The 26,933-nt window shown below is 41.5% G+C and overlaps 1 long non-coding RNA gene across 1 annotated transcript; it reads right to left on the bottom strand.

Annotated features, from left to right (window-relative positions):
• LOC141728552 (uncharacterized) lies at positions 1-26,240 on the bottom strand. The gene is made up of 3 exons (XR_012579607.1): positions 26,137-26,240; positions 9,214-9,345; positions 1-2,651 (listed from the first exon to the last, which is right to left on the bottom strand). It is a non-coding gene; the product is annotated as an uncharacterized LOC141728552 (long non-coding RNA).
• Positions 26,241-26,933: the final 693 nt, after the last annotated feature.

Genomic DNA, 26,933 nt, shown 5'->3' with positions numbered 1-26,933 from the left:
CCCTTCTGTCAGCCAAAAAAAAAAAAGCAGTAACAACAAATAAAAGAATCTCAAAGAAGCTCCATGGTTTATCAACTATACCACTGAGCCTCTTGGCCATCACCGTAAATCTCTTCAAATTCTTGCTCCTGTTTTGATGGAAAACATTCAGTTCTATAATAACAGTACTTAGATAACCTGTACTTGACCTGTCTTTGGATAGTGATGATTTTCCATACAAGATGTTTTACTGTGATAACACAGTGATTCAGACACTCTATCTTAAGGCAGCTGGTGTACAAGTGCTTGGCTCTGGAAATTTTTTTTTTCTCCTCTGCTATTTGAATGTAAGCTGCGTGCTGAAGGCCTTTCATGCCAGGCACATTTTCAAAGTATTCTCCCAGTTAATGCATTTCCATTAGAATTCCACTGTTTTTTATTTCAAGAACACAGCACTGCACCCATGGGAACTGAGCTTTTCAGGTGTTAAAGAGGATTTGTTATAAAGAAAGTGATTATAATAGGATTTAATGTAATTGAAAGTCAAGGTACAGTAGCCATACACTGTATCAGAGACAGCATTAAACTTGTTTTGTGAGTGAAGGAGTTTTGCTAAGTAAAACCTGGGGCCACAATGAATAAACCAGGGTGGAAGACCTCCTGCTGCTGTGCTCCGTTCATTAGGCAGTGCTGTCCTGACTGCTCTGCTCCCCAGAGAGGCAGGGCAAGCAGCAGAGCTGAACAACCAGAGCCTTGTAACAGCATGGAAAAATCCTTCGGAAATAGCAGAGGCAGCTCCCACGGATTCAGCCCATCCACACAAGTTCCCATCCTGGGGGGTGTCACCAGCTCTGGAAGGAGTGTTTCCAGCCACAACCCCAGGCAGGTCACACACGTGGCCCGGCATTGCAAGGCAATGCTTTTGGGCATTTTGCACAGCACCAATCTGAAATTGATTTGACTCTTCCACACATTCACTGCATTCCTCTGTACCATCTACCCCGCTGGCAATCAAAGGAGTTGTCAAAACTCTCTGGAAGAACCCTGTTCCCCTTAACTGCTTTCCTTGCATCCTTGAAATCCGGTGGACAGATGGGCTTACGGTATCTTACATATTTAAATAACCCTTATTATCAAGTAATTGCCATTCTTCAGAATTTTCATCTTCTTTTTTCTTATCATAGCTTGCACTCTTTACTTTTGGCTTCATTCCTGCTCTCTCTCCATTTTCCAGAGGATCTTGCTTACCTCAAACAGCATTTTGAACTTCGCCATTTCATCATAATTTGTTTTCTCTTTCTTCCTGCTTTCTTTTTAGCTGCTTCTGTGAGTGCTACAATGTCCTTAGATAACTTCTTTCTCAATTGGATGTGGGTAGTAGAAGTCACTGCTATTATCTTTTATTACACTTCTTCCCTTTTTGCTATTCAACATTATGCATTCAGTAGCTGCTCCAGATCAGAGGTCAGGGATTTAGACTCGCTAGTATTTGGGCACTTTTATACCCCTAGCTGACTTGGTCAAAATGTTTTTCATTTAAAAGACAAAAAAAGTCTCTTTGAATAAAAATGTACTTTCAAGGAAAGAAAAATACATACTTTACAATGTTTTCCACAGCAAAGAGAACTGTTCCAGAAAGAAATCCATTCAGATCAAACCAATCCCAACTAGACTGAGGCTTTAACCAAGCTATTGCTTCAGTTTTCACTTTTCACAGGAAATCTCAAACAAAATGCCTGACATTTTTCTTTCAGATTTCTTAGAGATATAATTGGCATTTGGAGGTCACGATTAAGGTAGGCGACTGCATACATCTGCCCTTAAAAAAACAGTGACAGCTCTGTATTTTGGGTCTTCATGGATCTGGTTCTTCACACTGAACAAAGATGTTTAGAAAAATGAAGTATTTTCATTTCATTCATGCACTACTGTGAGAGTAATTTTCTCACAAGCTGTTCTTTCCTAACTGACGTAGAATGCATGCTCAAATTTGAGTAAACCACAAATCAAACAACTTGGGGTTTGCTGCATGTATGCATACATGAACCAGCATCATAATCATCACTCCACACCAGTCTTTTGCTTGTTGCCATCCCTGAAATGCAGGCCCCTCCGTGGTGTTGCAGGGCAGCAATCGCAACAGCATGAACAGCAACCAGAGAGCTCCAGTTTTAAGCAACACCTTCCTGGATGATGTGCTTTTCATGCCTCTCCTTTCCACAGCTCAAAAGCTGAATGAGTGCAAAGAGAGGAGGTTCTGCTGTGAGCAGGCATCAACCAAAGAAGGTAGGCTCTCGTTTCAGAAAGGAAACAAATAATGTACCATCTCCTGAGGAGGTGGAGGGTGTTGGGTCAGAGGGGAGAGGGGAGGCTGTTTATTTTCAAGGCTTCCTTGCTTCTTGTCTTGCAATTCCACTTTAACATTCTCCTAGAAGTGGCACAAAACTGGAAATCCCAGGTTCATCATTCCCATCCTTCTCTCATTCTGATTACAGTCCAGGCAGCATCTGCAATTCTGAGCCACCTCTTTTATTCCATTTCCCAAATGTGCAGTGACCATGAGCTCCTAGCATTCCTCGTATACAGAAAAGAAAAAAATGTTTGCACTATTATTTCTTTTATTTCTGCCACTTCACCTCTCTTTTTTGAGACAGGATTTGTATTCTTTCTGTCTGAGGAAGAAAGAAAAAAAAAAACAACAATGGAGAAAGTTCGTGACCAAAAAAAACTGAAATGTCACCAATAATTAGTTAAGATCACCAACCTGAGAAACAAGTTTAGAACACACATAGACACACTCACACATGCACAAAACAATTAGTGTTTCAAGTTTAAAATTCAGGACCTTTGATGAAAATGTGCAGTGGTGAGAGGATCAATTTCTGATGATGTTCTTGAAGGGCAGAAAGAGAGATAATAACTTTGATGCCGGCTCTTGGTTTAAATGACTATTGTTTGTAGTTAGCTGCTATTTAATCTCCACTACAGAGAGGAACCACTACACAGCTAAACTCTCTTCTAATGAGATCATTATTTTCTTACCACTCTTCAGAATGAATGTCATTTTACATAGCAAAACTACAGAGGCAGCGTTTTAGAACACTGCTACCTTTTATCTAACCAGCATAAGAGGCACTTGAGAAAAGGACAAGGAGGGTCAAGAAGAAAATGTAAGCGGCAGAGCTTCTTTGCCTGGCAGGCAAGGGAAGGACAAAGGAAGAGGTCCATGATAACAAGACTGACCGTCATTATCAGCAGAGAGGGGTCCAAGCTGCAAGTTTCATAAATACTTACAGCAGGTCTGGCCCAGTATATTAAAGGGATTTGTCTGGATTTAATACCAACCTTCGGGGTTTAGTCACATTTTTAAGTACCACTAAATATTGTTTAAGACTTTGACATTTGCCAATTATTATCCAGCCTGGAAAGACACCAGGAATCTCAGCAGCGTCAGAAACCTCTCTGCTTTTGCGTACTGCCCCTTTAAAGAGAGAAGTCTCTCCCTCCCAGACAAAGGGGACATGCATGCGATATGTGCCATTTTGCATTTCATTTTAGCTGCAGACTCGGGGATGGGAGCCGGTGCATTCTGCCACAGCGGTTTCAAACCCTCCTGCCCGCCCTGCCCCTGGGCCAGATGCCGCCTGCTTTCCCCTGGAGCCCCGGCAGCACATCCCAAACCTGTGCCTGTGCCTCGGCCACTGCACCCCAGCTTAAAGGCAGGGCGGCTCTGCACTAGCACACGGCATCGCTACTCGGGCATGGGATCCTCGAAGCTGGGAGGGAGGGAAGGAGGGAGAGAGGGAGGGTGCGCACTCTTGGAGGCAGTCACGTTTTAAATTGCTGTGAGTCGCTGCTTTGGTGCCTGCCACTCGGATCAGTCAAGCAGGGCATTCATATTCATGGGGCTGACACTCTCTACCTGTGCCCCTCTGCCTTGTTAATAAATGAATGGAGGGTTCCGAACAGGAATCTGCAGACCAAGTAGCTGCCTAGAGCCAGCTAATCAGAAAAAGTAGTCCCAGGGAGCAGGTAGAATATATACTGCCAACCTTGAGCGTTCAGAATCGTGAAACTGGCCCAAGGAATCATGAGAGCTACTTAAAAATCATGTGATTTTAACAAACAATTCTCATGGGAATGCTTTTATTTGCTTTTGGATTTTACAGATTCCCAGGATCATGTTTATAAACTTTTAGCCAGAATTTAAGGCCCTGAAGGCTCTTGTTAAAAAGGGAAAGAGAGAAAGATCCGCATCCCCCCCCAAACCAAGCCACACCCCCCCGCAATCCCAGGAACATGAGCCACATGACAACAAAAGATGTGAATCAGAAATCCTACCACTTGTCAGATTTTTACAGCCACCGGGGCAAACCATCATTTAATCTCTTTCTCCCCCTCTCCCCATATTCCTCTTTAAAAGCGTGGAAGTTTTTACATTTGCACCTTCTGTTGTTTCATTTGCTCCCCCTGTGTTTCTCTAAATCTGAAATAAGTCGTCTCTTCTGCCCTTTGTTTACGGGAGAGCATGTGCGAGAAGCGAAAGAATCAATGCTCCACTCATCAAATGGAGGAGTGCTCGGCATTCAGATCGTGAATGGATGAGAATAAATGCCTCTGGCCGCCGTGCTCGCCCTGCTGTTCCGCGCTCGGCCTGCACCAGGCCTGCATCCGAGCGGCGCAAGGGAAAGGGGCCTCTCTGGAGCTCTCCGTGCCGCGCTCGGAGCATTCAGGCATGTGCAGACATGCCAGTCCTGGCCGGAGCTTTTTGTTTTTGTTTGTTGTTTGTTTTAACAGCTGCTAATAATTATATTATCCTGCTACAGAAGTACTTCTGGGAAATGGGGATCTTTGAAAGCGCCGAAGTGATAGGAGGAAGATGCCGCTTCCCTGCCCCCACTCCCCTTCACCATGTTAGTGTTCTGATACAAACAGCATTCCTGCCTCATTCCCCTCTGAAGTTAAAAAGACTTAAATTCTTTACAAGGAAGGTCATCCTTTCGTAGCCAAAACCGTGTATGCTTTTGCCTTTCCCCTTGCTTTCAAACGAAACAAAAAACAGCCCCGAGAGTGCGCAGCGGCCCACTTCACCAACTCAGAAATTAAGCATAACAAGCTCGGGGGGCGGGGGGGGCAGGCTGTGTTTCAGTTTATTGATATGTGTGTGTGTGTGTGTGTGTGCTGAGCACAGGGCACTTCCCAGCAGCTCTTCCACAAATGCTGTGCAGAGTGTTCCCAACGTGACCCGATGGGGAGTTGGAAAGCTCTGGGCACTGGGGCAGCAGTCACACGGTGTTCGGGACCTCGGTGTGCTCGCTCAAAGGAACACTGTCAACTGCCTTTAATAGTGTTAAATATAATTTATCGATTCTCCATTGTTTGTAATAATAACCTCCCTGAAGCTTGAGAATAATGTTTTCTTTTCCCCTGCAGATTTTGTCCTGTCAAACATTTATTTTTTTTCGTGGTGTTGCTAATAGACCTTGAAATTAACATCGCATTTATGTTTAGGATCTATACCACGATTGTTTGTGCTGGTGCACTGCGCTCATCCATCAGCAGAGCAAAATAGGAGAAGGAAGATGCATCTGAGCCCATTACCACCCTGGGAAAAAAATGGGTCAAATTCTGCCCTGAGATGCAGGCACAGAACTGTCATTAAGGTCGGGGGAGGCTGGCTGCATATGTGTCACTGAGGCTAAATTTGGCTTGGTGCTTACTAGCCCACTGGTTAAGCTAGAGAGGCGACAAAATGTTGGGGGGTGTTTTAATATGTCCCATTTATGTCCCAACTGGCTGCTGGGGATTCTGTTATCATTCTGTGACATCAGGTATGTTTAACATGAAGAAAAGTACTTCTAATTACCTATGAAATTAAAACAAGCCTTAAAGTGAATTAAATTGGGATCTAAACCCTTTGAACAGTCACCTAAGAAAAATTACCAAGTTCCAACTAAAATTGGAAGTCTGGGTTTGTCAGACTTGCTTGTGTTAAATAAAATGGCAGTTATTCCACTTTACATTAGCAATTAGCATTAAAAGAATTTATAATTTATTTTTAACTTTTTTTCCTACTTTAACAAAACTTCAATAAAAGTTATGCTGCTATTAAAAGTGCATTGTGTGAGAACCTCTGTAAAACACAGTTTCAGGGTCCCATTAGCAAGCAGGAATCAGGAAATATTTAAAGGCCCCCTTGTTATACCTGCTAGTATCTCTTTCTTTCCCATGGAAAATGAGAAATGAGCTGGAATGTAAACAGGGGGGAGGAGGAGAATAAGAAATGCACCAGAATGCTTTTGGGATAGCCAAATCCTATGGCTTTGCACAAGGCCTCTGACTTTTAGGGAGGGGGTTTCCACCGCTTGTGGAGAGCTGATGATGCATGGAAGGCTGACGCTGCAAAACAGCCAGCACAGGGGGAAGGGAGCAGGGGGAAGGAGTAGTACATACAGCTTTTCTCCTTTGGTCTCTCTTCAATTCACTCTCCGCGCATGTTTTGAAATTACTCAACCTGAAGAAATAATCACACTTGCAAAACCTGTGCATATCTAGAAATTGCCAGAAATTCATCTTTATGTCGTGCTCACATACAGGAAATAAAAGCTGGGTGATTTATGGCATTTTATTGCACTTCTTGGCCATTGCTAATGTTTTCTTCATTGAGGAATGGCAAAAGCTGCAGTTTGGATTTTTATTGTGCAGTTCACCAGCCTTCGCCCCAGCCCCCTTCCCTCTTTTTCCTTTCCTGGGTGAACTTGCTTTGAGTTTAAGAGATGAAAGTTTATGGAGGCAGATGAGTGTCAAGGGGACTGAATCCAAACACAGAGCCAATGAGCATGTTGCCAGATTTTATCTACCCTCACTGAAAATACAGTATCCAGAAAAAGATGAGTGATTATAAAGGAGAGTGACTTAGCCTCTAACTTACACAAAAATTCTTGGACGGGTTTCTGGTTTTCTTTTTTAAACAAACAAAACAATGTTTCCTGGTTGGCAGTTCCCAAAGTCTTTCCCTTTTTTTCCCATTTTTTGGCACATTGCTGAAAGGTCATGCTGATGTATTTCCAAAACATGCTCATTGAGTACAGCTTTGCAAAAAAATAAGAGCCCCTTTCTTTAAAGCCTGATCATCCTCTCATTTAAGGCAGGAGACAATATTTCAGCTGTTTGCTGGGATACAGGGGTAGAGCCTAATCAGACAGTCAAACTCACTGTACGATTAAATACAGACTGAGTAGCACCAGCTAACTCCTAAAGCTGCTGACACCATTATACAATCCTGTTTACCATTGCTTGTGTCTGCCAGACTGTAATGGTTCAGTCTAACAATGCTTGTGCTACTTTTCAGCCTCAAGTAAAGATTTCTGACAATGAGGCAAGGGCTAAATCAGCTGTTTCTTGTGTTAAAATACTCCAGTGATAATTCCTTCAAAAGCCCTTGTTCCCCATGCACTTGGGAGAAAGAACTTAAAACCCAGTGTGCTTTATTCCTGGGATGAGCCATATTCCACCAAGATGTTGCCAGATGAAACTCCTTTCAAAGCATGCACTGCCCATATGCTCAACGGGCTGCAGTTTTAAACTGTTGAGTTTGTTTAAGCACCATGCATTAGAATGCATACAGGCAGGGCTGCCTAAGCTGAAGGTGCACAAGCACACTTTGCCTGCTGCTTCCAAACATTTGAGTTTGTTTGCAGGAATACTGCCCTGTAATGTGTGCACATGTACGTAGGTGCACGTGTGCGTGTGCGTGTGTGTGTGGCTGTCATTGTTTATTTGGCTTAGGCAAGCAGGCAGGAGGATGGGTAAATGGACAAAGAGCTTAACTAGAACTCAAGGAACTTACACTCTGTTCTTGGCACAGCATCAGGTTTCCTGCATGACCTTGTATAAGTCACTTATTCTGTCGTGCGCCTCCATCGTCCTTGCCTGTAAGAACTTTCCTTCCTTCCAGTACTCTTATATAGTTAAAATCCATTAATGAACCATGCAAGAATTGGCCAGAGGGGCAGAGAGGAGGGGTGGCTGTTAAAGGAAAACTTTCTTCATACTTGACTTGAAGGATCTCGCTCCTTCCAGGTAACTTTAACTGAAGAATAAATAACATTATCAGTATCCACTGTTGTGTCGTAGCAGTGCTCAGAGGCAACAGTCATAAATTTGGAATCTGTTGTGCTGGGTTATGTGCAAGCAAAGGACCAAAGTATGATATATTTAGCCTCAAAATTACCATCAGAAGGATTTTCATAATCAAAGTCAGCATTGCAGATCTTTGTGCCCAACATTTGTTTTTCTAGAATTTTCATATTTAAGGGGACACAGTGTGAACTCACTGAACTCCCAAACACTGAAAGTTTCAAGTGCTGCCCTGATATGAAGCCTGCTGCTCTCTCTTTTAATTGTTTTCAGTAAGGAGTGAAATCTTGCTGGCTTCTGGATAGGGCTTTTGATTAAGGAGTTAAAGCAAACACCAGTGTGTTGCCTTTAAACTCCAGTCCTGATCCCAGTGAGTTTGCAGAGGGCTGAGAGGCTTTGAAAAAAGGCAGGTTTTTTGTCACCTTTGACACGCAAACATCCCAGCAAGTTACCTTGTTGTTTATTTCCACTGTGCAACCCTGAACACGCTGCTTTCAGGGTGCTTACCTTCCATAGCATGACCTTTCAAGCAAATATTTCCCTTCAAACTTTGGAATTCAGCGAGGTAGAATTAAAATCATTGACCTTTCATTCTCCTTTCCTCTTAGTCCACCTCCCTCTCATATGCTTTCCTTTTAATAACCAAGAAGCACATCTGCAGGTTTTGCTGTAAACACTGTAAAAAGCATTAAGGATTTTAAGGTAACCTTGGCAAAATCCAAATTAGAAAATATACTGCAGGGATTCACATTTAACCTCCAGGTTATTCCACAGCATAGCTGACAGCTTGCATTCTTCAGAACTTCGTATTGTTTGCTTTTTTCTTTCCCTCTCTTTGTAAGCAACAGGACAAAAAAAAAAAACAAACCAACATACACACACACCCTCCCCCACCCCCCCCCAAAAAAATCATAAGAACTTATTTCTCCATTAGCGGCCTGATACATAAAATACACATGAAGAACCAGTTCCTTTTCTGGTCACTGAACTAAAAAGAAACACATTTCTTGCAATATTAGAATAACTGTCAAATCAACAATAACAACAACAAAAAAGCCTGGGTTCTTTTATAAAAAAAGTTGTATAGCTTATTACTTGATGATTCAGATCTTCAGCTTCCTCCCCTCTAGTCAGGGCCGCTCAGCCAAGAAGCAACCTTCTCTGTTGAAGTCATCAAGATACTGTCATCATTTCCTAACCCTGCTAGTGCCATCACCTTGGATCATCCTGCAGGGAAGAAGGGAGCCAAAATCAGTTTGGGGAACAGGGCAGGCACAGCAACACAGAGGCAGTCATTCACGATGGAAGGCATCTGCTCAGGCTCACTGAGAGAGCAAAAGAAAGAGAAAGATGCTGCAAAGGCAAGAGGTGGGGTTCTGTTTTTCTCAGAAACGTGCTGCACTGTAGGGCTGTGCCTTTTATTTTTGGCACAAATTGCTGTAGCAAATTATATAGCTTATCAGATGTGGTTTGTTAGGCTCAGTAAAGAAACCACTGCAAGGACTTGTTTTCCTTGTTGTCTGCACCCGATTATGAGATCGGCACAAATCAGATTCCTGATGTTGCACAGGAGCAAGGTTGAAACTCCATGGGCCTTTTTTTTCCTGTAACCAAATTAAGCATGATTGCGTTACAAACCAATTCAGCTCAGTTGGGTTGATTCCCTCTCTGACTTCACACAAAAAGTAGTCTGCCTGTTCACCTCGATGCTCAGGGATTTACTGGTGGATAGGAAGCTACGTGCCAATTTCAGTCATTGCACAAGCTCACACAGCTCCTCTTCAAACAGCCGAGAGGGAGTGACGTGCCCTCACTCCAGAGTTACATTTGGTCACTTCGCTGTGAGAGCCCACAGACTGCAGGGTCAAATCCTGCAGCCCTTGTTTTCTTCTCAAGAGCCCAGACCAGCCCTAAAGGATGTAAACATGAATTAGAGGAGGTACAGAAGTGACTTCAGAGTACATTAATAAACAGGGTTTAGCTACAGCAACTAGGGAACAAATACACATTTTATTCAGTTCTCCAGGCTACTGGCTATAACCTTAAAGTAAAGGGGTGGGCAGTGAGGCAATTAACACCACCACTAGCATCCACTTAAATCCACTAGCATCTAGAGCCACATGCAGTGCCTGTGTCCCATACCACTAAGGTACTGTCACCACTGAAACCTGTTTGCCCCCATGCCAGTCCCTAATAAGCAGATCTTCTCATCAGTGAATGGCTGGTGCCAAAGGTAGAAGGGAACAAGAGGGAGAAGATAGGCCAAATAAAAATTCTTCAGCCACCCATCTGTTTTCAGGAGAAGAGAGAAAATATTTCATTTTCTACCTGTAAAGAAAAATGGATTCATGTCACATCCTTCCTTGATTATCCCCAGCATTATGCAACTCAATAGATTTGCTGTCTTGATTAGACAGGCAGAATAGAATTTTAATTGTGAGGCTCTGGAAGGCAAAATGGAGAGATTTGTATGAAAAAACTGGGAGGCAGCAACATTATTGAAAGGCTGAGCTTTTTATAGTCAGTCTTTCTGCTTCATTCGACCATCTGCCTTTACTTGTGCTCTGCTGCTTGGGGTTGAGAAGTTGCTGGCTTTAAAAATGAGCCACAAAGTTTAACCAGATAAATAAATGTGTGCAAGATCTCTCCCTACTAGAAGAACAGCCTTCAGCATTCCAGCTACATATGCTGACAAAAAGAATGTTTTAATTTTAGCATTGTTTTTACTGTTTATCAAACAGAAATTATGCATGTAGTTGCTTGTACAAGTCACAGTTAAAAAAAAGTCCCTTTCGTAAAGGCCTGAGAAATGCAGACTGACGAAACTATTTTACTGGGGGGCAAAGAGAAATTATTATTTATTTTTTTAGACTTTTTTTTTAGAGGTATATTGGTAGGAAGGGGAGTTGGCTGGCCTAAGCTAGTCCAGGTCAGGGAGAAGGTAGGAGTGTCTGAGTCAGAAGCCAATGCTAATTTAAGGAATGTGGGGCTTTGTTCATGTCAGAAATCAGAGCTGCCCAGGACCAGGTCAAAGCAAATGTGGAGTTTCTGATACTTAATTCCATATCAGTGCTGAAATGTGCCAGTCATATTTGCTGGCTAGGTAGGTGGGCAGGAAAGCCAGAAATTTCAGTAGACAAAATGGTTTGAGTGGTATGTGGTAGTCTCCACTACAGGGATTCAACTCATTTTGGGACATCAGTCGTAAACAGTGGTTTTTCTGAGGTATAATTTTCTCCCTTTTTAATCATAAAAACACTGGAGACAGAATACATCAGTTCCACAAGTTCGTACATGGATTGTCCAGAACTCAAATAAGCAAATTCCAGCCCAAATAATCCATACTGAGTTTTGTAGTGTACCTGATTTAACTCACTATGAGCAGGCTTTTAACAGTTCAGTGATGTGCTTTCTCTCCATGAAAAAATTCTAAAAGAACATTGGATTTGTTCCAACAGGAAAAACAATTTCAACTATAAACAGTTTCAAAGGGCTGGGAATAGGTTCCCTGTCCAGACCTAAGCTTCGCTATAGGTGAAATAAATATGAAAATGTCTTGAAACACACTGTTGCTACTAAGCAAGCAATTTATATTATTTGGAGTATATATACATATATATATGGATTGGAGTGTTTTGTTCTGGCCTATAAAAGGAGCCATGGGGTTTCTAGTGTCCAGTTAGTCTAAACACCTGAAAACTCTGGAAGTTTAAAGCTTCTGATCTCACAAAATATGCTGGAACTCTCATAAGACTATTCAACACATGGAGATTTCAGGAATTTCTGCCTTCTTGATGGAAATGTTTTGTGTACAACAGCTTGTTACCTGTCTTGGCTGTGGTCCTGGCAGTCCAGCTGGCGCTGCCTGGCACTCGGGCACTGCCCAGTAACACCCTTGTTTCAGCTACCATTTCACCCCACTTCTGCAGCAACCCCTGGGGAAAGGCTTGCATGGTTTTTGCACAAACTCTGCTTGGTATCATTTCTGCATCTGCACAGGAGGTGCAGCTTCTAACTGTAATGTCAGCTTTTCTATACCATTTTTAACTTTTGTATCTTTGCAACTATGCAGACTCTTGTGAGGGGTGAAAAACTGCACCATCACCTTCTGAGCGGTATTTTGGTGGAAACAGGAACACTTTGGATTTTTTACAGAGGTCAGCCTATCCATCACATTTTACTTACAATGTTTTTCCCTATCTCAAGGAATAAAGTATTCATTCAAGGACTGTGCTCATACTTCACATGGCATCTTCTTTACTGCTAGAAGGAGTCTTGCAGGAAGAAGGGAGAAAGTAATCTTCTAGCAAAAAAAAGGAAAGAAGTAGCTATAGAAATTAAACTACACCGCCCTTAAACATTGCCAGAACAGTTGTAAATCTCATTTTAAGGCAGGCATAACAGACAATTAGGGACTGACTCAACAAAATAACGTATAAGATGTGGTGCCCTTATACAGCAAAGCACTTAAGTATCTGATTATATTCAGTTTTGCCTTTTACCTCCACATTTATTTATGCATTTTGCTAAGCCTGATGCTGAACAAGAAAAGCTCATCTGAATTTAAGACACTTTACTGAGAAGATAATATTTCAACTGATTAACCAGAGTTAAGGGCTTCTCCTTCTCAGAGAAATGAAGGACATGCTGATATGACTGAATTCAACAAAAACTGCAAATGCTTGCTGCCATCTCTGGAAAATGGTACCTTTTCTTAGGGATCTCAAATGGAGCTCTCATGCCTGATGTCAGGCACCTGCATATGGAAATGTTGTTATTGCTGTGTTAAACTCTAATCAGTTGCTATTACTGTAGGGGTTAAGCAATCGAGTTTGGAATTTGAACCTGCACAAACAAAATCCCATGCACAGAGCAATGGGCCATCTACAGCAACAAAGAAAATGTATGGTCCAGCTGTTCCAAGACTTCTCCTTTCTGTGCCTCACAGAATTACTACTGCTGTGCTTAATGATAACACATTTATCAAACTACACATAAATATGTGTTAATTTAAAAATGTATCAAGTGTAAAAGAGAGAGAAAAGGAGAAAAGCATTTCTGCAACCTTCTGTTTGTGGACCTTCTGAATTTCTATTCTAAACACGAGTCTAACATCATTCATGGAAATACCAGCTCAGCACTGTTGTACAGCAGTCTGTTTCTTTATATTTATTTTGCCCCCCTAATATTTTCTTCCATTAAAGTTTTGCAATGTACACAAACAAACTGCAATGAGAAAAAAAAAAAAAGACAAAAATGGAACTCATAAAAAGGCAGGCAATAGAAATGACCTTTGCCACTCCTTTGACAGTATTTTGCACATTTCTCTGCTAGTGGCTAAGATTATTTTTTTTACACTTTCAGGCAACCGTAGATGATAACATGAATAAAATTGTATGGTGTCTCATGAATTTAACAGAAACATTTTAGAGGCAATAATTGCTCTTTCTGGAGTGTACATTAATTTAGAGATGGAATTATTCCTGTGATTTATGTAGCAGTATATTTTATACCATGTAAGGTATGCTTATAAAACTGCTTCCTCACACACACACCCCTATTTGAAATGTACACACACTCCTTCATGCACACACTCCCACAAACATAAATACACAAATCCATAGATACAATGCACATAGATAAAATGTGGCTAAATCCAGATATGAAGGCAGATATTCATGTTTGTACAAATGCAGAAATTTCAAATTATTCTGTCCCTAATTAGATCATATTTTGGCATACTGCAGAGCCACAATAAATTGTAAGCAAAAGATAACAGTCAATGCTTTCCAGGAGTAGAGGTCAGGGGCAAATTTTGGGTCTGTTTTGGGATCACCACAAACTTCTGATAAGCAGAAGTAACAGATGCTGATTGCTTTGTGGTTTCTCTTCCTTTCAATACATGCCCAAGCAGAAGATACTCAGTGTGTAATGAAATGCTAAGGAGACAGAAACATGGCACCTACTTGTCTTCAAGATTGTCATCTTCCACAAAGAGAGTAGCAGCCCATTGTATTAGTTATAATATAGAGTGCAACAAACAGATTTATGCAGCTGATGAGCCCATTCTTTCCATCTGCCATAACACTTTCTCTGCCTGCTATGCATGGTGCAGACAGCACTGTGTGTTTACTGCTGCTCTCCACTAAAGTAACCATGTGAATGTGCTAATGCCAGTGACCCTGTCACACTGCTGTGGCTGGCTTAGTAGCCTGGGGACTAGAAGCCAGGAACTTTATTCCTTTTTTCTTCCACTTGCTGCCTTTCCGTTTTTCCTATCCCACAAATTTGACAAAGATTTCACAAATTTTCCCGTTCTGCAGCAAAAGGAAACCAGCTTTGTGTCAATTTTTCCACACGCAAGTGAGGCTGGCCCACTGCAGCCTAGCCTTCGGAAGGGGCAGTCAGCCAGGACATAATACTTTGTGTATCCAAGTCCCTGCATGGCCATTTCCCCAGCTGCTAAATTACAGCCAGAAGACTCGAGCCTAAAGGGCACTCTTAGTAGTCCCCTGTGCTGGAGAACAGCAACACCAGACTGTGATTGTCACTGGAACAGCCTTAGGACCCTGACATCCCACATCCCTCACTGGTTGGCTGGTGGGCTAATGATCTAGCCTGAAACCTTTCCTCTACTGCAAAGATATTTAATTAGTAACCAGAGGTGGAGTAGTTGGAACGGAGGGGCAGAAGACAAAGAGCAGCAGAGTAGCCCAGTGCTTCAGACACACTCCTTACTTCATTTTCAGGAAGACAGAGAAGTAAACTCATGTCTGCCATCTAAGTGAGCTATGGAGACAGTTTTCTTTAACCTAAGAACCAATTCTGTTAGCCTTTTTCACATTCACTATTCTTTCAAAAAATATTCCCATTTAAGTTGGGTACCTGTAGAAGAAGTAACTGTTTAGCATGAGAATGATGGGCCAAGGCCCCCTACAACCTAGGCATAAAGGACTGGGGCTTTTTCATTTCTTTTTTCTCCTCCATGTGTCCTTCTCTGAGTCCCTCCCTGGAAATGGAAATGGTGTATTGTAATGCAGATTTCCTGCAGAATCTCACAGATCACTCTCTGCAGGGATTTCACTCTTCAGCTGAAATACTTTTCAGCCATGGTATTGTTCATTTATTCAACAGCTTTATTTTTAAACATGGAATACTATAATTGTGGATTACTAATTCCTTTTAAAAGCATTATAGTGTTTATTTTTTGATTGAGGCTTGAGGGCTCAAGATCATTTAGCTGAGTTTTATTGGTGTCTTTTTTATTCCATTATTTATGAATTTAAAATACACTATGAAAGGATTAAAAGTAAAGTAAAAGACCTCAAAACCCCACAAGTCTTGTTTTCCTTACTTCAGTCCCAGCACCCAGTCTGTTTTCTCTTTCATGCTTTCTGCAGAGAGCCATTTTCTTTAATATAATCACTGGCTGATTGACTCTTGCCTCTGTTTTCACTTTGTTCCTATGTTTGGAGGTCACAGAAACAGCAAAGGTTTCATTTAACTTCTCATTAGAGACCACACTTCAGCCCCAAAGCACTCCAGAGCCCAGAGTAAGGCAGAGAAAACCCCATCCACCTCAGCTCATAGCCAGGGTGTAAGACTACAACGGGACAGTGGGAAAGCCCTTGGTCCTGCCCTGGATTCACCCCTGGGAGCAGCTCTGGTCTGAGCCCTGCTGCTGAAGTGACCAGCAGATGGGTCATCTTCAGCAGTGCAGTGGCATCTCCCTTGCTATGGCTTCAAAAGTCAGACAAGTCAGAAGGAGTGACACCATGTTGGAGAGTCTCTCTCTGCCCAGCAGGTAAAGGGAAGATCTCTGCCCTAACACCACTGGTGCAGCTGGTACAGAAGAAAGATTTTCTGGGCAGACATGTAAGCTTTTGTTGTGCAGCTGCTTCAGAGAGATTAATCCAGTTTTTGTGGAGAAAGGGGAAGACTGACCCACAGAAAACAAGATCCCTGTGGAGGAAGGAGGGGGGAAGGGTGGTATTCACTACCTTCCCCCACCGCTGCAAACAAGCTTCTGGTCTGAGCCCGCTCATCAACTCACAGAATCACAGAACTGTTAGGGTTGGAAGGGACCTCTGGAGATCATGTCCCATGAGTGCTGTATGGCTTACACTTCAGCAGTGGGAGAATGCATTTGTCCTGGGCCTGTTCTTACTGTGGAAATCCATGGTAGAGCCTGGAGAAATTAGTGTCTTCATCATTCAAGCTTGCTAGCAGTACCAGACAGGATGGCTCAGGCGATCTAAAGAAAATAAGCCCTGAACTACACTATTTGGGGATCAGTTATTAATTCTTTTTTTCAAAAAGAAGCAGGAAGGTTTGTCCTTGCAATTGTGACTACAGCACACAAAATTTGCAGTCTGGCTCATGGAAAAATCCTGAAGCATTAAACTCATGATGCTCAAAAAGTTGTTTGCACCTTACTGTGCAGAGCAAAGTTTCAGATCTGTAGATATTAATAGGTCTCAAACATGCTTAACTAGGGAAGTCTTCATCCCACTGAAAGCAAGGCATGGGATTAGGAATTTTGTTGAATCTGAGCCTCCAAAAACCTGAGTAGTATTATTGGTCTGGAAGTAATGACCACAGGCATGTTTTTATATGTCCAGAATAGAAAATATCACTAATTGAAAAGGACTATTTAGACTTTACAGAAATATTTGCTATGGGGTAACAGCAGTTGTCTTTATCCACTGATCTCTGCCTTAATTTATCTATATACACTGAGCTCTGCCTTAAATGTGCATGGGCAGTTTCCACTGATGCATGTAAACATAAATTATTTAATAAAGAATAATTGATTTAGAATTGTAAAAAATCAGCAGCCTTGCAGAGAAAAGGGACAGCAGTAGACAGATACATTTTAAGTACTAATGACTCTGCCTTATGAGAGTAGCTTTACCCGGTGTATAATGTATGAGTGGTAAAATAGGTCAAACCCTGGAAGCATCCACATCTTTGAAATCACTATGAATACAATGGTTTTACTGCATCAACAATTGCATAAGAGCTCCAAAGCAAAGGCGCATGTGGAATGCAAAACATAATGAAAATCCTTGCTCTTGTGTTGCAGATTAGAGAGCTACTACAGATTTTGGATCCTTTCCCAATTTTAATACAGTTACCTTCCTGTGGCCAGTGCTTCTACGTTTTTATTTTTGTGTGTGACAGGAATTTGCTCCTTTGTTCTTTTTGTACAGTTCATAAGATCTCAACTGCTTGTGGTACACAGCATTTGGCATATTAGCAATGGCAGTCATTTTCATTCAAAGAGAAGTTTGGCCATCCCGTTTGTATTCTGCTGGAGCTCGCAGGGACGGGGGGAGGGCTTCATCCCATGACATCCCATCCCCCACAAACAGGGGAAGCTAGTTCACTGCCTACCTACCACTGCAGCTAAAGTTATGTCAGTGCCAGGTAATGAAAAGGCTTTGTTACTTAACAGGCAAATAATAGAGAGCCTTTGTGCAGGGATAATTACAGTGGTTTGGATATTCCTGGATTAACTCTTGGGATGAACGTTCATCTCAGTAAATCACTAATAAATACACAATAGCACCATGTCTCTCTCTATTTTATACTCTAGTCATTTTGGTCATGCTACTCCAGGTTCATCCGGGGATGATTATGAAGTATGGGCTTTGATGCCCTTTGCCCATCCTTGCTGTACGACTGTAACATAAAAATCGGATCTTCCTGGATTTCACCTCCGTCAATCTGTCTTCTGATAAAGCAGCAACAAGGTTGCATAGATTGCTGCCTGCTGGGAAGAGTAACTGGCAAATATTTGCACGGCATTTCGAAGAAGCAGGGCCTGACTCATTGCAGCATTACTTCAGTTTTGACATCAGCATTAACCATTAAAATTCATGTCACTATCATCTGACAAAAAAAACAGCTGCAGAGAAGCAAGCCCTTAAAGGACCATGTGCAATTGCTGCTCTCCTTGCACTATTTCTTATCTGCTATTTTTGCTGAGTTACCATTTGTTTGAGCCAGTTCACCCTACAAGTCTATGTGGGGTTTCTGAGAACAAGGGAAGGGATGCAGGGCATTGATGGGCACTGGAGATGCCTGGACAGAGGAGCAGGAATCACCTTTGCCTGAGCTTCTTGCTAGTCTGAAAGCACTCCAGGTCAAAGACTGGCTTCAATAGAAAGACGAAAAGTCTTGAAATCGTAACAGGAGCCCTAAATACTGATCACAAAGATGCGCTGCTTGTCATGCCTTCATAATTTATGTTTATGGAAATTAACAGAAACTCTCTGAACAATTTGGTGTGTATAGGCAGCCCCTTATTTCACAGGTTGACCCATAGATACATACAGGCATTCACATTTTGCCCAGTACTATTGCCCTGGACTTGAGGTCTGACTGAAGTGTTCTTGAGGAAAATTAGGAGGCACAAGGTCCAAATATTTATCTTATATTTACAAGCAGTATTATTTAAAGTGAATTAGGCTACCTGACAGCCATTTTGAGTCAGAGGGCTACAAAATAGCCCTCTTTGAAGGAAAAGTGAGATACAAAGGTTTATAAAGGCAAAAGAAAACGTGGACAAGTACTGCTATTGTTATGGAGTAAGAGTACTGCAAAATTGCAGTGAAAATTGGAAATCCATAATTTTATTGCCAAACCTGATTTTGCCTACAATAATAGTCACGAACAGTGGAGATGGAAAAAGAGACCCATTCGGTCATTTCTCCTGTCTTCTTGTTAATTAAGAGTTTCTCCTTGCAAGGATTTTGACTGTTTTGTTCATTTTAAAAATAACTAAAGCAACAAGGGTTCAACTCATTCCCTTGGGAGATCATTCAGCAGACTAACAGACCTCACTGCTATGAAATTTTTCCTCATTATCAGCATGGATCTTTCTTTGTTCACTTTCATCCCCTTATTTCTAGCTATACTTGGTTGGACTATTTCTGTATTACATCAAATTCCATCATTTCTTTTCACATATATATTTCTTTCCCAAGGCAGATACTGGGCTAAATCTGAGCTCTAGTGAAGAAACTGGATGTAAACTCAGAGTAGCAATTGGCTGTAATAGGTCCTATTTTTACTATATATTGAGCACACAAAGAGAATTGCCTTTAAATTCTGAATGGGAAATCTGAAAATCAGTTTTTTTCTTCAGGGAATCTTTTTTTCCCCCAAGTATATGGCTGCCTGCTTCTCAAATCCACTTAAGCACTTAAAAAGCAGCTTACAGACACCAGATTCTTCCCCTCCAAGAAAACTGAACTGACATGCTGGAGCTGCAAATCACATAGTAGTTCGCATTTAAGGGGAAGGAATGTCTTTTATTTACTACAGGACCAATACCAGGCATATCTTTGCTCAAATAGTTAGCTAAGGGTGAATGTGTTCTCTGCAAAAGGTCACAACAGGATATGTACCACTTAACTCTCAATTATGCTCTATTTATACCTCCCTCTGAAATTTTCCCTAATTGGGAGATTTGGGGAATTTTTCTCCATTTAGATATATTTTGGATATTTCACTGTCTCTGGGAGAAGGCATTTGTAGAAGAGTCAATTAAATATTATTGATGATGATGTGAAGTAGACAGTGTAGAAAGAGAAAACTTTAAGTGCAGGCACTTAAATAATATTTTAACTAATAAAATGCATGTTGGCCCTCTTTATTTTCACCTATTCTCATCATTTTCACCCATTTTCACCATTCTAACACCTTTAACATTCAGTCATCCATAAAGAAAATTAAAGCTTTATTGAAAATTGTTTTTCTTTTACCTCAGGAAACAGTGAGGAGAATACATGAATAAAAATACAAGTTTTCAAGCCAGTGTTAAGCAGGGAGAATGTGCAAACAGACTGACAGCAAACAAATGAATAAACACATTTCAGAAGCTTAATATTAACTTTAAATTGAGCTAATGAAATTATAAAGATGTTTCCTGCCATTTCTCTGAGAGATTTATCCTTTTGTTTGAAACACATTCTCCATAAAAGGATATCAGTCTTGCCATGACACCTTCTTTCAAGCTATTCTCAAGAGGGAAAAATAAAAAAATAGGACATAATATTAATCCATGTAGCCACTCCTGAGACCAGGTACTCATAGTTTGGGTAGGAAGGAACCTTAAAGGACCATCAAGTTCCAATTCCCTGCCATGGGCACGGACACCTTCCACTAGATCAGGCTTTTCACAGCCCCATCCAACCTAGCCTTGAACACTTGCAGGGATGGGACATCCACAGCTTCCCTGGACAACCTGTGCCAGTGCCTCACTATCCTCTGAGTGAAAAATTTCTTTTTAACATCTAATCTAAATCTCTCCTCTTTTAGTTTAAAACTCTTCCCCTTGTCCTATCACTATCTGCCTGTGTAAAAAGCCATTCTCTATGTTACAGGCCCCCTTTAGGTACTGGAAGGCCACAGTGAGGGCTCCCCAGAGAGTTCTGCAATGCTTCTGGTTAGTAAGGCATTGGTTTTTTCTGTGTTGCTAACTTTCAGTGGGGGATAAGTGTCAAAATACATTTCTAGATCCTTGCTTTCTGTTTCTGGCTAACTCCTCCCTTCTTTTATGTTTAGCAGTTCATATAAAATGAAACCCTGACAATTTGTAAACTACAAGTCCTTGTGAAAAAAAGGACTGTCCCTTGTTCTTCTGAAAATAAATTCGTTCTGCTCAACTTTCCCTGCATTATACACATTCTGAGATGACAGATTACTCCACTGTGAAGCCTCTGGGTCTAGTCAGCTGCATGGCAGTGAAAAGAGTGTGTGGATTACAGGTGGTAAAAACTCAAAGTGACAATAAAGAAATGGTTAAAACTACATTAAAGCACATGTGTGTATATCAAGAGAGAAAAAGCTCAATGCATTTTGGAGAATGATACAGTGCACCTGTGAATTTCCTAGGCTTGCTGTGTACATGGCAGACCCTTGTAATTAGCTGGTGTGAAAAATGTTCTTGTGGTTTCATTTCCTCTGCAGGGTTTTGGGTCAGGGTTTTGTCTTGTGGTTTTGCCTTTTGAGGGTGTTTGTTGTTTTTTCCCTCTTTAAGCAATGAAAAAGGCAAGGGAAAGAAATTTACCAGTTCCAGCCCTCAAAGAGCATACACATACACATTCACATACACATTCTCACCGTGTGTTTGTCACCATTTCCTAGCTCTGTCTATTACTGCACAAATCAATCTGCTTTATCATTGTCCTCTGAGAGCATGGTGCACAGTCTGAATCTGTTTTAGAATATGTTTAAGTATTATATACACATTCATTGTCAGTTTATTTTTTAAAAAGCAAGTTTAGGGAATTTTTGGAGGGAAAATTCACTGTAGTCTTTAGATCTTCTAGATCCACCTTCTACAGTTCTGGGCTACAGAGAAGGAAAGCTCTGTCACTCATTCACTTAGTCCTTGATGTCCTAAATGACAATGGGAGGCAGAAGTGGCTGCAAGGGTTGCTCTTAATGTAAAGCATTTCATTCCTCAAGGACCAAGTGATGTGCAGCACTTTTTCCAGACAAGAGACTCAGGAAAAAAAAAAAATAAAAGCCCAGATGCTCCAGCTCAGACTGTAATGAAGTTTCACCTTTCTCCTTCCCATGTGCGAAGTAGGGAGAGTAGGGAGCTTTATATGTTCTTACAGGCATACTTTCCCTGGTATTCAGATGTCCCCAGCATTCCTTTGGACCTTTTAGGAATCCTTACATCAAAAGATATGTAGTGGTTGAGACTGATGACGCTGGAAAATGTAGGAGGGCTCCCTGGGACCTTGGTTATCTCCAGCCTGCAGCACAGAAAACTTAGGTGACTTTCCTAGATCTCAGGGAGATTATTTTGAAACTGCATGAAACAAATCATTCCACAAAATAATTTCCACAGTCAAAAGTAGGTGATACTAGTCCATAAATCAAACTTGTATTGTATTCAGTCCCTCCACTCCACTTTTCTCCTTGAAGACATGTAAGCAAACCCAGGTTTCCTTACTCCAAACAGTAAATACCAGCCATTGACTTCTAAATTAATTTGAGATGTCTCTTTGGTTGCAGTTCTACCAGGGGATGAAAGTGAAGTTGTTGTGCTCATCAGATCCTTCGAATCTGAAAGTACAGTCAAGTCAAATATTTAGATTTGCTTCTGGTAAGCACTAATGTTTTCGAGAAGTCCCACAGAAAGGCTTGGCAGTCTTCCTTTCACTCCAGAAAGGATTCTGTGTCATCAGTTGCGCCCTAAAATACAGAGGCTCACAAGAGCAATGCAAACTGGCCTTTGCAATAATGTTGCTGATGTAAGGCAGCAGTATATATAGATTTATATAATGTCTTGACCAAATCTATACAGTACAACTATAGTCTCAGCTTTTCAACTGTAGATTAAGACATGAACAACAAAACTAATTAAGTTCATAAAACACTACAGTATGTTCTTAGCAAGATTTTACAAGATCTGGTGAAATACCAAAGAGAACTTTTTTTTAGTATTGAACAAAGTAGCAGGTTAGGTGGCTTGAATTCACTGTAAGAAAGTCTTGTCTTCCTAATTATCTAACCAGGCCTTTCTCCCAGCATCACTCACTGTGGGGCAGCTTCAGCAAAAGTACCTGCAGTTCCCTGTGCAAACTAGTAGAGACAAGTTCACAGCAGGTTCCTGGACCCTGTTTTGTCTAAAGCTACTCAGCCATTCCATGCAGCAAAGCAGCTTCTGTCTTAGAACTCCTGCTTTTGCTGTGACCAGAGGGGCTGCACTGCTTTTAGCAGTGGGGAGGGATAGGGACAATTTTCAGGAAAAAAGTGAAAAAGAAAGAAAAAAATAGGAAAACCTTTATGAAGGCAAGGGCATGGAAGTGACAGTTCAAACCAAGCAGCTTCAAAGTGCTATTACTAATTTCAGAATCCTCTAAAAGTGTGAATAAAAGCATGAATTCAAATTAATCAATTGTCTTTTAAAGTCGCTGAGGTAGCACTCTGACTATTACCTGTGCTTTTAGAGTGCATCTCAAATGTGTCATTCAGGCTTCTGAAGACAAGAAAGATACGAATGAATCACCTTGTTACAAATTAATCAACCTGGGATTACAGTTAAAAATTTCAAAAGCACCTTAAAATGACTTAGAAATCTAATTCCCATTTTCAGAATTGACTTAGGCAGTTACATCCTGACTGTAGTCAAAAGTCAATGGGATGATAACTCCTAAATCACTCTAATACATCCAGAAATGTTACTCACTTCTATATATAACACAACACCAAGCACCTCCATAGTCCTATTTGCCCTTCAGTGGGCATCCCAGGCTTCTGCTTTTTCATCCCTCATTTCAGTCCACATTTACCATATGTTGTGCCTTCATTTTCATTAAACATTTTGAAAGATGGAGGTTTCAAACAGTGAGCTACTCATTCATTCATCTTTCTACAGAGAAACCTAGCATCAGTAAAACACCAATTTCAGGCATTTTTAACTAATGAGGAAGCAATATTTTTCCTGACATTGACAGCAAAAATCCATCCACCCATTTGTATGTTTTACAAGATGATACAGCACGTTCTACTGCCACATCTCAGACTGAGCATGTATTTTGGTCTTCTTCCAGTTCCACACCACTTTCATAAGTTAATGGGCAATCATAGGATGCACAAAATTTCATTTGAGTCTTAAGGAAATAAAACAATTGTTGAACTATCTGGATGGTACTGCTCTTTCATTGACAGATTATGGTAAAGTCCCTTTTTATCCTTGGGACACTGGAAATATCTTTTTATTTCTCCATGTCTGTCCCCTTTCACCTTGTGTCTTGTCCATTGTATCTGCAACATTATGTTGGGAGCATTTCTATCACAAATGTTTGATTCCACTATGGCGCAAGCTGTAAAAAATAAACTATGGAATACACATGTCTGGATTACACCTATTCAGAGGCATATACAAACATAATATCTTGCTCTCTGGCACAAAAAAGATGAACTTGCCAGTGCTAGTGAATGACCAGTTAGAAAAAAGAATTAAGGCAGAGAGGCAGTGAACAAAAGTAAAAATCACATTCAGATCTGAAGGAAAATTATATTCACAGTAAGTCAGCAGTCACCCTGGCTTTCAGCTCTTTTTATGATTTCTCTTCCCTGCCCCCACTCACCTCCCGCTTTTTCGACTGCTTAATTTTTAGCTATTTTGCCCAAGACTCTGTATTTTTCACTCTTTTTGTCACCTTCCCTAGACAAAAGCACAGGACTTGGGGAAAAGGATTGGGGAAAGGGAAATTCCTATCCTGACATTTATTTCTTCAGTGACCTTGACAAAGTCACCTAATTTATTGTTTCCCTTACTGTAACAAAATGGACAGGAATGAAAATGAACTCTTTTTCTGACAGTCACGACTGCTTTGTGATCCAGCCCTGCCGTCTGAGCCTGCTCTGAAAGCCCAGACTAAGTTAGCTGAGGCTGGAGCTGTAATTGTTATCAGCACTGCCTCTCCCCTAGACACACTTTCTATGGTGGTCAATACCTGTTCAGCAGCCGGTCATGGTGGGAGAATAGCAATCACCACAATAAATGCTCTGCCCTTTCTCCCAAGCCTGTTGCATCTCAATAAACTTCGCAGTGTCTCCAGCAAAGGGGGAATTCAAAAGGGTGGTCCCAAATCAGGACTCTGAAGGGCTTTGCATTCAGAATAAGACACTGTGGGAGTATCATGATGACAGCTGCACTTACATCACTGAAAATAATTATTCTGATCCATGAACACAAGCTAAGCCGTAAGAATGGTCTTGTAAGCAAGGTCTGTTTTAATAGAAACATAAGTATTATGCATTACAGTCTATTATAAATTGGTTGTAATTTTCTCTTGACACTCTGTGAATTAAACTAGTTAGGATACAAAAAAAAAACAACAAATGCCACAAAGCAGAAAGCAAGCTCAGTGTCTGAAGGTTAATGATTGCTCATGAAAGCTACAGAAATAAATTATCTGCCTAGGGACACTGTCACATGATCGGCACAAAAGCTGCAACAGCCGAAAATGTTTATGTAGAGAATCTGTCAGCATCAGCATGCGCTGTCAGCATCACAGCGCCCTTCCCCCACCGCCGGAGCGGAGTCCCGAGCCAAACAGCTGCTCCTGACTGCTTACATTAAACTAATTTGTGCTGCAACATTGCAGCTGCTTAATTTTTAGACTGAACTTTATCACCAAGAAGTGTTACAATAACAAGTGATCCAGCCCTATCTCTCAAGAAATAGCAAGTTCCTCAACAACAAAGGCAGCTTAAGGTGCCGAAATTTAAGAAAGAAGTAAGAAGACAATGACCCAAACAGTATTTTAAATCTTAATTACCTACTCTTGCTTTTACTAGGAGAGGGCTTAAAAATGGGTTTACTTCTAAATTAATTGGGGGAGTCAGACTGGGGGAGTCAGACTATGTCCCTAAGTGGGCAGGGGTTGTCCCATCCCAACATTGGGGAACCAGCGACCGAGAACCATGGCACAGGCTCATGGAGCACCAAGGTGGAAGCAAGGTGAGGTGCTGGGGCTTGCCAGCTGGCCTCCCCTCACCTGGTGGTGTGGGATTGCACTGCAGAGCCCCATCATTTGCACCCCCTTCCCTGCAGCCTTGCCCCTTCTCTCCCCCACATTCCCACTGCTCTGGGGTTTGGTGTCCTGTAGCACTTCTTGCCCATCTTTTTGGCCACAGATTCACCGATGTCTCCTTAAAACATTTATGGCACTCAGTATGTAAAAAGAAGTTGTTTAAAAAAAAAAAAAGGAAGGGGGGGGAAACCCTAGCTCATTCATATCCCAGCAGCTTGAAAGCCCTGACCTCCCCCTCACCCCTCCCGCTGCCTCCCCCCCACCCCAATCCGAAAAAATGCGTCCTAAAGCACTGGCACCGGAGGAAGTGTTTACAGAGAGTGGTGCGCCTTGGGTAACACAAGTGCTGCTCTTACAAAATGTCACATGTTGTTCCTCCCCTTTTCCTCTGAATTATTTTCCTCTGTTAACATGCAGGGCTTCGTCTTTTGCTGAAACAGACACTGACCTGAACTGGTGGTGATTCCTGCCAAATATGCAGGCACTGTTTTGCTACATTTTGGAATTCGGAGAAGTCCATGTGTCAGGCATTTGCTTGCCTCAGGAAACGCCAGTGCTCAGACCAAAGGCCTCCCCGCCCCCTCCCACCCCCAGTGCTAGGAATGCACAGAAACTTTTCAGTTTTTAATTAGTTTTAATATGATTAATGTTTTTAGCTGCATATCTTGTTACATCCGGCATGCTTGTCAAAAAAAAAAAAAAAAAAGAAAGAAAAAAAAAAGGAAAAGGACTATTTAAATGTACTGGTCTTAGTTATTAAGAAAACAAATGGAGATGTGAAGAAAACCCACAACCCACCGAGAGAGCAATTATACAGTTAAACAAAAAGCTGTAGTTGCTCGCAGTGGTAACTGGGTTGCAGATAGGCTGTTGTTTGCCCGTGTGCCTCTCTGTGCCTGGGGAGGAGCAGAGGCACAGGGAACTGTTAATGCGAAAAAAGGGGTGCCCCAACACTACTCCCCACCTTTCCCAGCCTTCCAAACACCAGCTAGAAGGAGGAGATGCTAAATGAAATGATGGCTCCCTTCTGTTCAATTTAAAAGCATAAAATAAATGCAGAACCCCTTGGGGGGAAGGGGTTTGGGAAGTCTTTGGTTTTTATCAAAATAACATTAGTCAGACTTTTACCCAACAGCAGGAGGTGATGGTATCTGGAGCCCGTTTTATTGCACCCCAAATGTGTAAGAATGGGGGTGACTGGATAAACAGGCCCCAGGGGCTCCTGACTTCTATTCATGGAGCAAA

The sequence above is a fragment of the Zonotrichia albicollis genome, chromosome 3, assembly GCF_047830755.1.
Source record: "Zonotrichia albicollis isolate bZonAlb1 chromosome 3, bZonAlb1.hap1, whole genome shotgun sequence".
In the NCBI taxonomy this organism is placed as follows: domain Eukaryota; kingdom Metazoa; phylum Chordata; class Aves; order Passeriformes; family Passerellidae; genus Zonotrichia; species Zonotrichia albicollis.
This window is presented reverse-complemented; position numbering and strand designations above follow the sequence as displayed.